This window comes from Columba livia, chromosome 3, assembly GCF_036013475.1.
Source record: "Columba livia isolate bColLiv1 breed racing homer chromosome 3, bColLiv1.pat.W.v2, whole genome shotgun sequence".
Lineage (NCBI taxonomy): Eukaryota > Metazoa > Chordata > Aves > Columbiformes > Columbidae > Columba > Columba livia.
The window spans coordinates 61,119,348-61,132,031 of NC_088604.1; the positions used below are offsets into that span (position 1 = coordinate 61,119,348).

Sequence of the window (12,684 nt, forward strand, 5' to 3'; positions counted from 1 at the left end):
AGGCTGTGATAACCATCGGAGAACTAGTTGTGTGTAAGAGGATCCCAGTCTGCTTCTTAACAGGGATAGCAGGGGGGGAAGGAGCCCCAGAACAACGGGAGTTCAGGCTTGGCTCTGCTGCAGACACTCAACACTATGCCAGGTTTACAAGCTGTCTTGTACAGGGATGTGCTGATGCACGGGAGAACCAGGCTGCTGCTCTGGAGGGTGCATGTGGATCAGTTCAGGCTGTGCCATGGAAAAGTCAGAGCCATGTAAATATCTTGAGCTCAACACGTTTTCCTCTTGATATTTGTGCAGTAGCCAACATGAACTATGAGGTTGGGTCCAGTCACAAAGCAAGAGGGAGGCGTATTTGCATGTGGCACAGGCAATACAGGGGACATGAGCATAACATCTACTCAAGTCTCCAGCTAAGTTTGCAGCTGAATCTGAAAGCATCCCATCCATTTACTCATTGTGCAGGTAGAAAGTGTGCCCCAAGGCACATTTCAAACAGCCTTTTAAGTAGTCTGTTAAGCCAAAATAAATATGTCCACATTACTTTTTTAATTTCTCACTGTTTCAAACCAGGTTTAATTAAGCACACCGCAACCTTGGAAAAATCTAAGAAACAGGGAAGTGATATTAATTCTTTATTATCACTTTAATTGTCTATTCTGATGTGTTAAAACTGAAACAATCTTCCAGCTGCAATGTCTAATGAACTCCAAGATCAAACAAGGTCTTGCTAATTACAGAGTTAATGAGGACAAGTTCTCAGGCAGAGTTAAGTTAGTAATTACATATTTCAAAGCATCTTGAAGCTCAATAAGATCTTCATTTGGTGCTCTAATGGTATACATTTTGCATTTTTTCTTTCTGAACATGCTATAGAAGGGCACCCTATGTATGGTATATGCTGCTAATCATGTGCAAACAGCACAAAGACAACTTCAATAAATTAAGAGACTGACTCTTTATAAATCACCTCAACACTGAAATCTCATTTACATTTCTGCTATACTATGTAATGTGTTTACACACAAATAATGTCAACATTAGCACGGGAGGGGGATGAATTTAAATTCCACAGCATGTTCCTGAAGCCAAACCATCAAGGAAAGGCAATCAACATTTTAAATGAGCATACAGGCAACTAGATATTAAAAGAGAAGCCCTACTAAATCAGGCCTTTGCACCCACAGTAGCAAAATGAACCTTACGGCTGTAACTGTTTCAAGGGAATGCTTACACTGGGCACAAGCGGCATAGGGCAACTGAAGCAGTACTGTGTTATTCTTCTCAGTACTTCTCAGTACTAAGTTATTCTTCTCAGTCCTGCCAGGAATGCTTGTATCTAAAAATAATTGTTTCCAGGACTTTTTTTTTTTTTTTTTTTTGTAATTAGGGGTTATTCTCTGTTTATCTCCTGCTTTCATTATTTTCTCTTTCCAAACTGACGGCAACCTTGGACTTGCAGCTGTGCTCCTAAAAGATTGTCAAGGTTTGCAATCGAAAAAAATAAAAAAGCCAAACACCAAAACCAAATCAAACAACAACAACAACAAACCAACAAAAAACCCTCCATCCAACGCAAACCAAAACAACCAAAACCAAACCCCCAGACAATGGGATTGCTGCATCTGTGTTTACAGCTTGTGGCAGTAGCGGGAGTTTGACTGCATTCAGCAGGTAACCATGCTGGATTAAGCAATCCATTTCATCTGCCTTGCATCAAATAAAAGATGTCACCTGGAAATAGAGATCATCTGACAACATGTTGTGTTTGCTTTATTGCTGACAGCCCTGGACCAAGAACAGTACAGCGGGAGATACCAGATACAGGCCCAGGGATATCAGCAGTGCCCATGAATCCCTGCGAGGTCCAGACAAGCAACGGAGCAGGTAGTAGTGCTGAGTAATACACTGCCTCTTGGTTTAGAAATGTAAATATATATACTATTTCAAATTTCTCTTACAAATTTGGGAGATACATCTCAATTTAAAGAAGTGAAGAAGACCAGCTGCACATCACTAATATGCAATTTTATTTTTTCATCAAATCTGTTTTTATACAAGGTAGTTCTTTAGGCCATGGTTATGTGAGATATTTTTTGGCATCAGTCTTGATTTATTTGATTCTGTCTCCTGCATCACCTCCACCACTATGCTGCTACAACTGGTTTGCATGACCCCTGTGGCAAACCACATCAAGGAACTGATCTGGGTGAGAAATAAAAGGTTGTTATATTTTTTTCTGGATTATTTTTCAACCAGATTAGCTAGTGTCCTCATTTACCACGGTGCTACAAAAACGTTTTTGCTAACATAGGAGGGGACAGACTGGAGTTGAAGTAGAGGTATAAAGGAAATGTAGAGAGAAGATAATTAGAGGTGGTTTAAATAGCAGTGTCACAGTATGTATAATATTACAGTCTCAGTGTATTGATTCAGAACATACTTCTTTACCCCAAACTGAAGACGAAGTCCTGTTTCTTAGCAACTCTCCACACATGAATGTATTTTTCTAACTTTTCTTTAAAGTGGCACTGCCTAGGCCCCCCAGATGAGATTTGGGGAGCTATCTGCTACTTAGTCTGCAACCTAAGCTCGAAGTAGATCCATAATTAAACAGAGTATTTAGAAAACAATTTTGCAGATACTCTGAGGTGGGATGGCAATGTTAAGATGGTTTCATCGCTGTTCAACTGACACAGCACAGCAGCTTCTACCCTTTTGGCTAATTTTCATTTGGAAGTTGATATTTATGTCAATGAGGATCTCTGAATGAAAAGTAAAATGTACAATTTATGTCACTAAAGTTTCCCTGACCATACACATAGCTTACAGAGGCTTAAATCAGTCCTCAGAGCAATTTCCTCTCTTACAGCGGGTATTATGGGCTCGTGTCTGACCGCAGTGCACTGCATCCTGCCCCTGCCAGTGCTGGCCAAGGAGGCAGGACAGCTCTCCAGTGTCTCTCTCACTGCAGCTCCCGTTCCCTGCCCAGCGCTCAGCTCCATGCACTTGCTGCTGATGGGTCTGGCTGTGTTTCTCTTGGTTATCCTCCCTTCCTCAGGTGAACTGGTTTCCATTTCATGACTTCATGTGGGAGATTTGGCATCTGAAATTCATGTCACTGCAGTCCCCTCTGACCATGGAGGATGGTACAGGGTGCCTAGTTCAACCTCTTTCAGCATTGCCACAAGCTACCTTAGACAATTTTTTTTTTTTTTTAGCATGCTGTCTGTTGTTTCTATTGTTCTGTGGTGGAAAACTCTTCCCCAGTCCTGAGGGTCTGAAGAATTTAGGCCTCTCACTTGGCACTATGAATATAATGGAGATGGAAATCACTAGTGTAGCAGTGCCAAGGATGAGCATCTCATTCCTTATGTGGATATAGCTTTCCAAAATGGTTTTTAGAGTTGGAAATAAAAAAGGCTCCTAGAGAGGCTCCTGAGTCAGGGAAAAAACTTGAGATCATACTGGACAGAGCAACTCTTTGATTTTGTGTTACACATGAATAGTCTGCACAAGCAAAAATTGGTACAGCATGACACCAGTCCTTCCTAAGCTGAGGAGAGAGCTGGCAGTCTAATAGATCGGAATCTTTATCCTATTACTTCCTCATGGAACTGAAAAATCCTCTAATATAATTTTAACCAGAATTATCTTTCTCCATATAGCAAAATTCTAACTCTTTGTTTTGTTAGCTTTGTATATAGTTGTGTAACAAGTACTTTTAAGCAGGGTCCTTCAATATTACCAACGGGTTTCTTATACCACTTAAAATGGGGAATGTTTTCCCATCCTACATAGCCTTTGGTTTCCACTCTTTTCAATATGATCTTTGCTTTGTTCCTTTTCTGTGCTGGGAGACGATAATGAGGTTCACACACCTTCTGCTCTGGTGCTTGGAAATCTACCCTGGGTTTAGCTCAGCTGCAGCGAGCTGAGAGGGTTTCCCTTGCATGCCGCCAATTTTCAGTGCGCTCATATGTGGCTGGCGCGGTAGGGGGCTAATCCCAACAGCAAACATTATACTCTTTCCGTACACACTTACACTTTGGAATCAAGGGTAAAAAGTTCTCTTTGAAGCCCCTTTTCTCTGAATGGTCTGGCAAGCTAACGTGGACTTCCCAGTCTCTGGCCAGAATTCAAATGTATCGTGGTGCAGCTCAGTGACTGTAGCAATTGTCCCAGGCCCTCCCAGCACACCAGTCTTCCTGTGGCACGGGATCAGACGGACGTGCTTCTTTCTTAAGAAGCAGGAAGCTGTTTATTCAAGCACAGCTGCAGCCAACATTCTTGAGCAAAGTTTACCCACAGTGAATTTGCCTGTTTTTATCAGTTCGCTATCTCCAATGCCTTACGTTGCAGCACACACCATTGTGGAAACTGAAAACAAGTGATATAACAAAACTATTTCTGATCACTGGACATAGGTTGAGCTGGCAAGTCTGACCAGTAGAATAATGTTCAAAAGCTCATGCTCTTTTCCATTTCAATAACAATAGAGACACATTCTGTGCTCAATCTGGAAACAAATGTTGCCCATATTTGGATCTCAGTGGGAGCTGTGCATGTGGAATTTGGCCCAAAGAGTCGTTTTTCAAGATGCTGTTTCCCCTTGCCCTGCTCCAAATATTGGTTCTTGCTATTTGTAGGCTGCAGCAGAGGTTATGTTGAAGTAAGTATCTGCCTGAAAACAGATGTTTGATGCAGACATGCCACGTGGATGTAAATATGGAATAATTCTACAGATTTCCTGGAGGTTACTTAGATCTGGACTGGCACAAGTAAGAACTGCATTGGGTCTGTTGTGCATCATGCTGCCTGGGTGTTTGTATACCAACTCCTTTTTACCTGTTCCTTGAATTTTCATAGGCAAATCTTCCTTCTAGCTGTGATTCCAAAGAAGAGAAACAATATTTGCAACATTATATACTTGCAACAGTTTCCTATATTAGTTTGATTATTTTGTAATGTCACCAATTCTTCAGATTAAGTGTACTGTAGGAAATTAGATGATGCTTTACACACTTAGTTTCAACCCTTTGAAACCCGGAAAGTAAAAACAATCACATGCAGGCATCTGGGGAGGAACTTCCTTTCTTCCTCACATACAGGAAGAAAGAATCTTCCAATGGGACTAAATCAGAAGGGGACCTAAACTTCTTCAGTGTGCATGTTTTTTTTTTAGCTATGAATGTTACATATTTAGGTTTCCTTGATACTCTCAGATAAATGCATAGTGGAGACTAAACTTCCTATAAAGAGCAGTGGTGGATGGCTAGGACATAGTCCTGTAAACTGGGAATCAAAGGGATGATTCCTCTCAATCAAAAGAATGACTTACGTGTGTGGCTTCCACTTCCTCTAGGCAGGCAGGATCCTTGGACAAGAAGCAGTCTCCCTTTGCAGGAGGACAAAGGAGAGAGGGAGCTTTGTGATTTACCTCTGAACTTTTCTTTCCAGGCAGATCTGCTTTATGAATTTGACCCAAATTTTTGAATTGGAATGAACCAGACTTCATTCAGAGGTGAATTTCTTAGCAAGCAAATAATTTTATTTTATATTTCTCTGCAGCTGAATCTTTGGCTCAAAATTAAATCCTTGAAAGCAGAGTGTTCTCCCCTTCCTTTGTTAGAGCCACAAGAGGACACCAAGGATAACAGCTCCAGTTAGGCAAGCTTAAAAGTGTTTGCTTCACTTTCCCACATGGCCTACATCTCCTGGACTTCACAGAGATTCTGCTTTACATTATTGCAGGTAGGAAGAGTATGGGCCCACATGTTTCTCTTCTTCTTCTGTTACTCTCTTCTCATGTTTTTCCATACATGAAGCTCTTTATGGCTACTTGCTCATAGTGCAATACTCTCTAGAGCTACTGCATAAATGTGGCTCTGAAAACTTACCTGAGAGCTACTGGTGGGTTGTGATCCATCAGAGTCCATTTTGATGGACTTAGAGCTACTCCAGTGTTGTTGTGAACAAATGCAGAAGTACGTTTCTCAACTATTCTACATAGTTACTCATGGTACACTTAGCAAAACTTATGTAATAAAACATGATTGCAAAGACATTCAGCCGTCACTGTGCAGAATGTAGCCTTGGCTTTGGCAGCACTTGGACATTAATGTGAGAGCTCTCAAGCACACTCCCGGCCTCCCAAACTTTGCAAATGGAAGAGCACATGAAGAGGCTACTCCTGTGTAGGAGGGTGTCATACTTTTCTGGCGTGTTATGTGTTGGATTTCAGATGCATTGCACTAATGAGAGCGAGCACTTCGCTGCTCTGAAGGGCCTATCCTATAGGGCTTAGAAATCCTTCCTGTGTAACTGCCTTTTCAGCTTGCTTGACTACTTACAAGGTCTTTATTTTTTTCTTCCAGGGAAAAGAGGGAGGAGGGGACTTTTCCCTAGACCCCTTGTTCTCTCTGTTTTGCTTTGAATGTTGCGGTGTGTTTTGTTCCCTCCAAACGTGCTCGGATAACCCAAAAGAAAGAGAAGTCCTTTTTTTTTTTTTTCATCCCTTTTCCCTGAGGAGACAGAGAGAGAAAGGGGGCGGAGGCTGGAAGAAAGATTAAGATGTAAGCTGGCTAGATAAGCCTGGAACTGGGTTTATTACTACTGCTGAATGAGAGTACAAGGATATAAAAGCAAACCTGCTTTACTGGAGCTGGAGCGAGGTTGGTGGGAGACCTACACTGATTGTGTGCCACTCCGAGAAGGGATGTTTCATTAATTACATATTAACTATGTGCACTGAGGAGGAGGCAGAGGATAAAAAATGCAGATGTTTCTGCTGCCCAACAGAATGAAAACCACTCTTGATCCTGTCAAAAGAACATTTTGAATCAAAGGGCTCCACAGAAGTGGAAGAATGAGTTTTGTGGCTGAGTGCAATGGTGCGGCCTTTTAATCATTAAACCCTTTTATAGCGGTAAAATGAACATCCATTGTCATGGCCACTCCAATGGGGCCATCGGAGCTGGTGAAAAGGGAATGCTTTACGAAGGGCACTAAAACAGGACACAACCAGCCCTGCTGCTGGATTTCTAAAGGTAACAACAGCAGTGCATGACAAAGAATGAAAAGACAGCCCAGGTTGGTTTGCTTAAATTACTTTCCTCCCCAAGCCCTCCTTACAAGCTAAACATGCACCAGATATAATGAGCATTAGGACTTCACAGGCTGGCAGTTTCCCTCCTTTGTTTCCTCAGAGTTTTACTGTCTTGGTTTAATTTTATCTGTTCTTTAAGTGAAGGCTCCTTAGGAAAATGGATTGAAATGTTGTTTTATTCTTAATCACTCTCTACAGTTGTAGTAAAGCCATTAGCATTGTGAGAAGAATGGTCTTCTCTTCTTGCAGCCACACCACCCCTAACTCCCCAAGTATGCAGGGACAGCAACACTTTAAGACTGTTTTTCAAATTAAACCTCTCCAACCCATTTTTAGAAAGCAGACTTAATTTTAATTTGCCAGGCCATGACCCTGGAGTTTTAGGCATATCCCTTCCTTGCTTCTTTCTTTTCCTTCCCTTTAATTTCTCAGTAGAAAAGATTCAATAAACTATTTCTCACATCAGTCTAGGAAGAATTGGAAGATTTATTTCCCAAAGTTCATATAAGCCTTGGAAAACCATATTGTCAGGTTTTTTGGAGCAGAACTTGTCAGAGAAAAGTAACCTCATTTCATGGGGAGTTTCACATCTAGGTTTTGTTCCAATAGGAAACAAAAGGGAATAAAATCCCAGCTCCTAGGTAATCCATCTGACGGACACCCTGGTACCATGGATCTCAACATTCTGGACTGTGAAAGAAGTCAGAAGAAGATGAGAGCTAAAGATAGCAAGGCTTTCTGGCTCTCAGCCAGTCATTCAAATGAGCTGCTGAGCACTTTGAGAGCTCTGGATTTGGAAGAAACAGGCGATCAACTAGTCAGAGACCTTTTTACCATCAGCAATTTTCTGAATTTGGATCCTGAACTCTGAACAAACTCTGAAAAAATGTCAATGCAGCTGAATCAGCAGAATAGGATGAAAAATATTTTGATGGACTATTTTAGACCAATTATTTACAAATAATTTCTGGGATAGAACTAATGTTGAGAGTTTTATAGTTTCTGTGTCATTTGGAATGCAAATGTATTTCAAAAAGTGTATCAATCCTTATATCAAATATAAAAATAACAAGATTTCTCAGGAGCCCTGGAGGCTATTTGTGTACTAACTGTACTGTTTAGCTATGAACACTACTTATTTTTACTTAAGGGAGGAAGGGAAAAGAACTATTCTTATGATTCTTGATTATTGTGGATAATATAATCTGAGCCATGTGCTTCTGATGTAAAGGGCAGAAGCCTGGAGAAAGCAATAAGGAAGGTCCATATGAAGATAAGAGCTTTATGGCTCATCATCTGTGAGCTTTGATGGGATCGTTCCCTGGGAATATTGCTGCAGGAATTGTCAGCATACTTCAGCTGAAGCCAGCTCTTCAAAGCTCCAGAGGGCCCTAAAGTGGCCAGAAAATTGCTCCTTTGCAGGTTTGTCTTATCCTTTCTATTAACTAAAAAATTTCTCAAAGCCACATTTTGATTTTTTGGAGGGACCCAAATGGTGGTCCTTAGGTTTTTAGTTAACCCTGGAAGAGGCTGTACAACTGGATCAGTGCTTTACAAGAGGGAAAATGTGAACTCCTGCATAAGGAAGTAGTAAATAAACAACTTAGAACAGAAGTAGCAAAGAAAGCAAGTGCTATAAAAATGCTTCTTCCCTGGCAGCAATCCAAAGGGACTGACAGACAATTCTGGGTGCAGCTCTGAGGAGCAGTGAGAATTTGGTTGAAAACAGGCCATTACAGCAGGCTGGCCAGGATGGCAGAGCAATAACTGAGCTGCTGGGATGAGTGACCTGCAGGAAGCATTTGAAAGAGCTATTCAGAGACTTTCTTTTAAATTGCAGGTAACTCAAATGTGCAAAAGAGCATTCTCTGTGCCCTAGTGTGTTTGGCTAATTATACAGTTCAGGGAAGGGCTTGGACAGCTGAGGTCACTGATAAAAACTGATTTAGGATCAAACATGGCGTGAGATGATGAGACACAAGAAGATGATGCCCAGCCAAGTTTCTATTCAACAGAATAAAGGCACATCTGGGCAACTTCCACACTTCCACTACCTACAAACTAAGCATGCTACAGTGGAGTGAGCATAACAAACTCCAGCCTCTGACATGGGCTTCATAAGGACAGAGTGTTAAGCAGCAACAGCTCAGGTTATGTACCCCAAAATTATGCACTGATGCTGACTTAGATCATGCTTATAAAATTACATATCAGTTTAAAGTAGTTCTAGCTTTTCTTGGTTTCTCATGGTAAAATCAGAGTGTTGCAATTGTTAGCTTTCTGTTTTGTCTTCTCTGTGCTTTTAACTGCGTTTTCAGTCTGTAAAAATAAAAAATGGCAGTTTCCTATTATTTTAACATTACTGGTTCCTTGCTGCGGAAATTTCTGGAGTGTATCAAGATGCAAATAGAGCTAACTCAAGCATGATCCAGATTAAATGAATTCAGACCTGTTAGTCTGTGATCTGCAAAGAGGAAGGATGCTTTCCCTACCCTGGCTGAGCTAATATTCTTGCCTTTGCTAGCTTCCTGCATCTACTACTAAACAGCAATGCACCAGTTCTTTGTTTTGGCTGTGGTCCACCTACCAAGCGGACCAGAACTTTCAGTCTCATTCATCCTGACATCTCCTTGGTCAGATGGAGCAAACACCCACTGTATGTGCTTGATTCAGACAGGTGGATTTCCTTGACTGGAGATGAAAACAAATAATGCGTCTCTGTAAAACTGCTACCGACACCAAAATAAGAGGCTTCTTATGGCAAGTCATGTCAGTCTGTGATCCTCCTTCTCCTTTTTTCTACAAACAAAATTGTTAACAGTGTTGACATGTCAGTCCTGCTCTGTAGGCACCTGAGTTAGATGCAGGTACTCAGATGTTCCCTGCTGCTCTGAACTCGGCCTGAGCTCCGCTCCGGCAGAGCTGGGGATGCCCTAGACAGTGAGCGGGAGTCTGAGGAGCTGGACCAGCCTCTGCAGCGATGCTCTGCATCCTCATCCAGTCCAAGGTCTGCAGGGGAGCAAACACCATTTATTAAAACTCAGAAGGGAGGAGATAAGAATTTACTGGAAGAGTTAAACAGATTACATAGATATTACAACATAATATTTTTAAAAATTCGTTTCCTAAATTTATATTCAGCTGTATTCTCAGCTCCCTGTTCAAGCTAGCCCTGGATTTAGCTACTACATATCTAGCAATGTTACTTTTTTCTGACAAGGAATATGGGTAAATCTTTTCACACTGTTTGGGTTGGTTCTTGTTGAAATAACAAGTACATAAAGATGTTTATTTGTTAATTTTCTTTTTCAGTTTGCAATTGCTCTATATCAAAATGCAGTACCCTGACACCGACTGAAGATGTGTGAGCTGCCTGAATTTGTGAGGGATGAAGCATCTAAAATTTTTCTAGTTTATACAAAAATAAACTGGCTCCCCCTTGATTCTAGACTGTACATTCCAACATGTTCATAAAAGTGAAATTGATCTGCAGGTCTGAACTAAGTAGATAGAAGTAAATAAAGCAGAAGTAAAGAAAACAAGGCAAAGACCTACTTTATGAATGATTTTTATTCTGCATTCAGTATCCTAACATTATCTCCAACAAGACATTTTTGCTGCTCAACACAGATCAGGTCAGGGCACCTTGATCTTCAGAAATGTTATGCTTTGAAATCTGGGTATCTCAGTTTGACCACCTAACCAACAGGAGGCACCTCCAGCTCCTGCTGGCCTTGAAAAACACCCTCCCAAGGCTTTGTCAGAGATGCAACAAGTCACTTGTTTGTAAACAAAGCATTTTACAATTCCTTGCAAGACATTTTAAGTGAGCCTATGTCGCATAAAGCTCCTTGGGGATCTGTCACAGCAGCAGCGCACAAAACAAAGTCACTTCTCCTGCTGCACTTTATTCTGTTGTCATGTTAAAAGCAATGAATTTATTTCCCCCCCTCAGCCCTCCCTCAACTACTGCAGCCCTGCAGTAAATCAAAAAAGTAAACTCTCATTCTCATTGTGCAGGGCTTACTTCCAGGCCTCTACAGTTTCCACAGTAACTAATTAGAAATTTGCATCTCTAAGAGAGAATTATTTAATACTGATGTAAGCCCTTTTATTCTTTGGAGCTTGGCCTTTTGCTACTCAACTTCTGGTAGATGTTGGGCCTTAAGGTCATACTGTACAAACTCTGAATGTAGGTGGCCCTAGTCTTGCTTTTTTTATTTCGAATGATTCATATCCTGTGAAGAAAATGTCTTGCCAGGTTTTTGTTGAATGGCATAGATTTGAAAGGCAGCACCCAATTCATTTAGTAGCCATTTGTTTTAAACTGTAACATCTTCCCCATTCCTCATTAGCTAACTCTTGTGTAATTGAGTCATGCATTTTTAGCCTTGTTAAACCAGTGGAGTTAGGTCACACTGATGCACCTTTCCCATTAGTTCCATTTGCTGCCGCTGGCTTTCCGCATTTCAGCAGGCCTTTTATTTCACATGGCAGGAAAGCAAGCCTTGGATACTCTGAGTGCACAGACGTGTTTTATAGCTCAGCCATAGGTACTGTAAATCCAAGATACAGTCCCACAGTCTCAGAGAAGATATAAATACCGAGAGAGGGGGAAGCGGAGGCTGCAAACAGAACAAAAGCCTTCCTTCATGTTCATGCTAGGAAATGGCTTGGAAAAGTTTTTGTCCCAAACCAGCAAGTGCCCCTCACGCAGCTGTGCTCCCTCAAGCTTCAGCTGACTCCAACAGGCTTGGCATCAGGCTTGCAGTTTGCCAGCTCAGGCTCTGCAATTTTTCAGCTATTGCACTTTTCTACAAATGATCTGTCAAGAAAGAAACACAGCCATCACCACCCCTTTCTACCATCACATGGATCTTGCCCATCCCCTCCTGTCCAAGGTTTATCCTGCTGTACTTAAAAGGACTTCAAGTAGGGCTCATTTTATAATCTTGTAATCTTACCATTTTTTAATCTTATAGTCTACTACTATATACATGTTTAAAACATTGCATATATAACTCAGTAGTATGTGTATATATACATACACACACACATCTACATGTATATACACACAGGTATATATATTAAAAAGATTACATAAGCTTATAATGGAAGAGGAACAGGTATTCTGGTTTCTTTCCCCTTGCAATGATTTCCAAAGAAGACATAATGAGTGAAGAGAAATTACTGCATCAACCAATAACTTTCTGATTCTGGAGTTGCAAATAATCCATCATCATAAATTAATGTAACTTAAGTTCATTGAGATTGAAATAAATGGAACTTCAAGAGCAACTCCATTCATAATCCTTTCTGTAATGCAGGAAGTGTTAGAGAAACATAAGGTTTCTGCATTTGTGTAAAAGAATCACAGACCTCTTTTTTTCTTCTTTCTTCAAAGGAATCCTAAATTCAGAAACAAACCTCAAACAATGCACGCACATTATGATCCAAGCATTGTGAGAGGCAGCCCAAAAACATAATTATGGGCAATTTGGGTGAGACCCCAAGTCTATCTAGGTCAACATACAGCTCCAAGAGTCACCAAGAGCTGATGTGTGAAGAAGGGTCAA

At 41.0% G+C, this 12,684-nt stretch overlaps 1 long non-coding RNA gene across 2 annotated transcripts; it reads left to right on the forward strand.

The window, feature by feature from the left end:
- The first annotated feature begins 1,950 nt into the window (after positions 1–1,950).
- LOC110363942 (uncharacterized) lies at positions 1,951–10,656 on the forward strand. Of its 2 annotated transcripts, XR_010471394.1 has the most exons (3): positions 1,951–5,524; positions 5,633–5,754; positions 6,378–10,656. It is a non-coding gene; the product is annotated as an uncharacterized LOC110363942 (long non-coding RNA). The 2 variants fall into 2 exon arrangements; XR_010471393.1 differs by having other exon boundaries at positions 5,633–10,656.
- Positions 10,657–12,684: the final 2,028 nt, after the last annotated feature.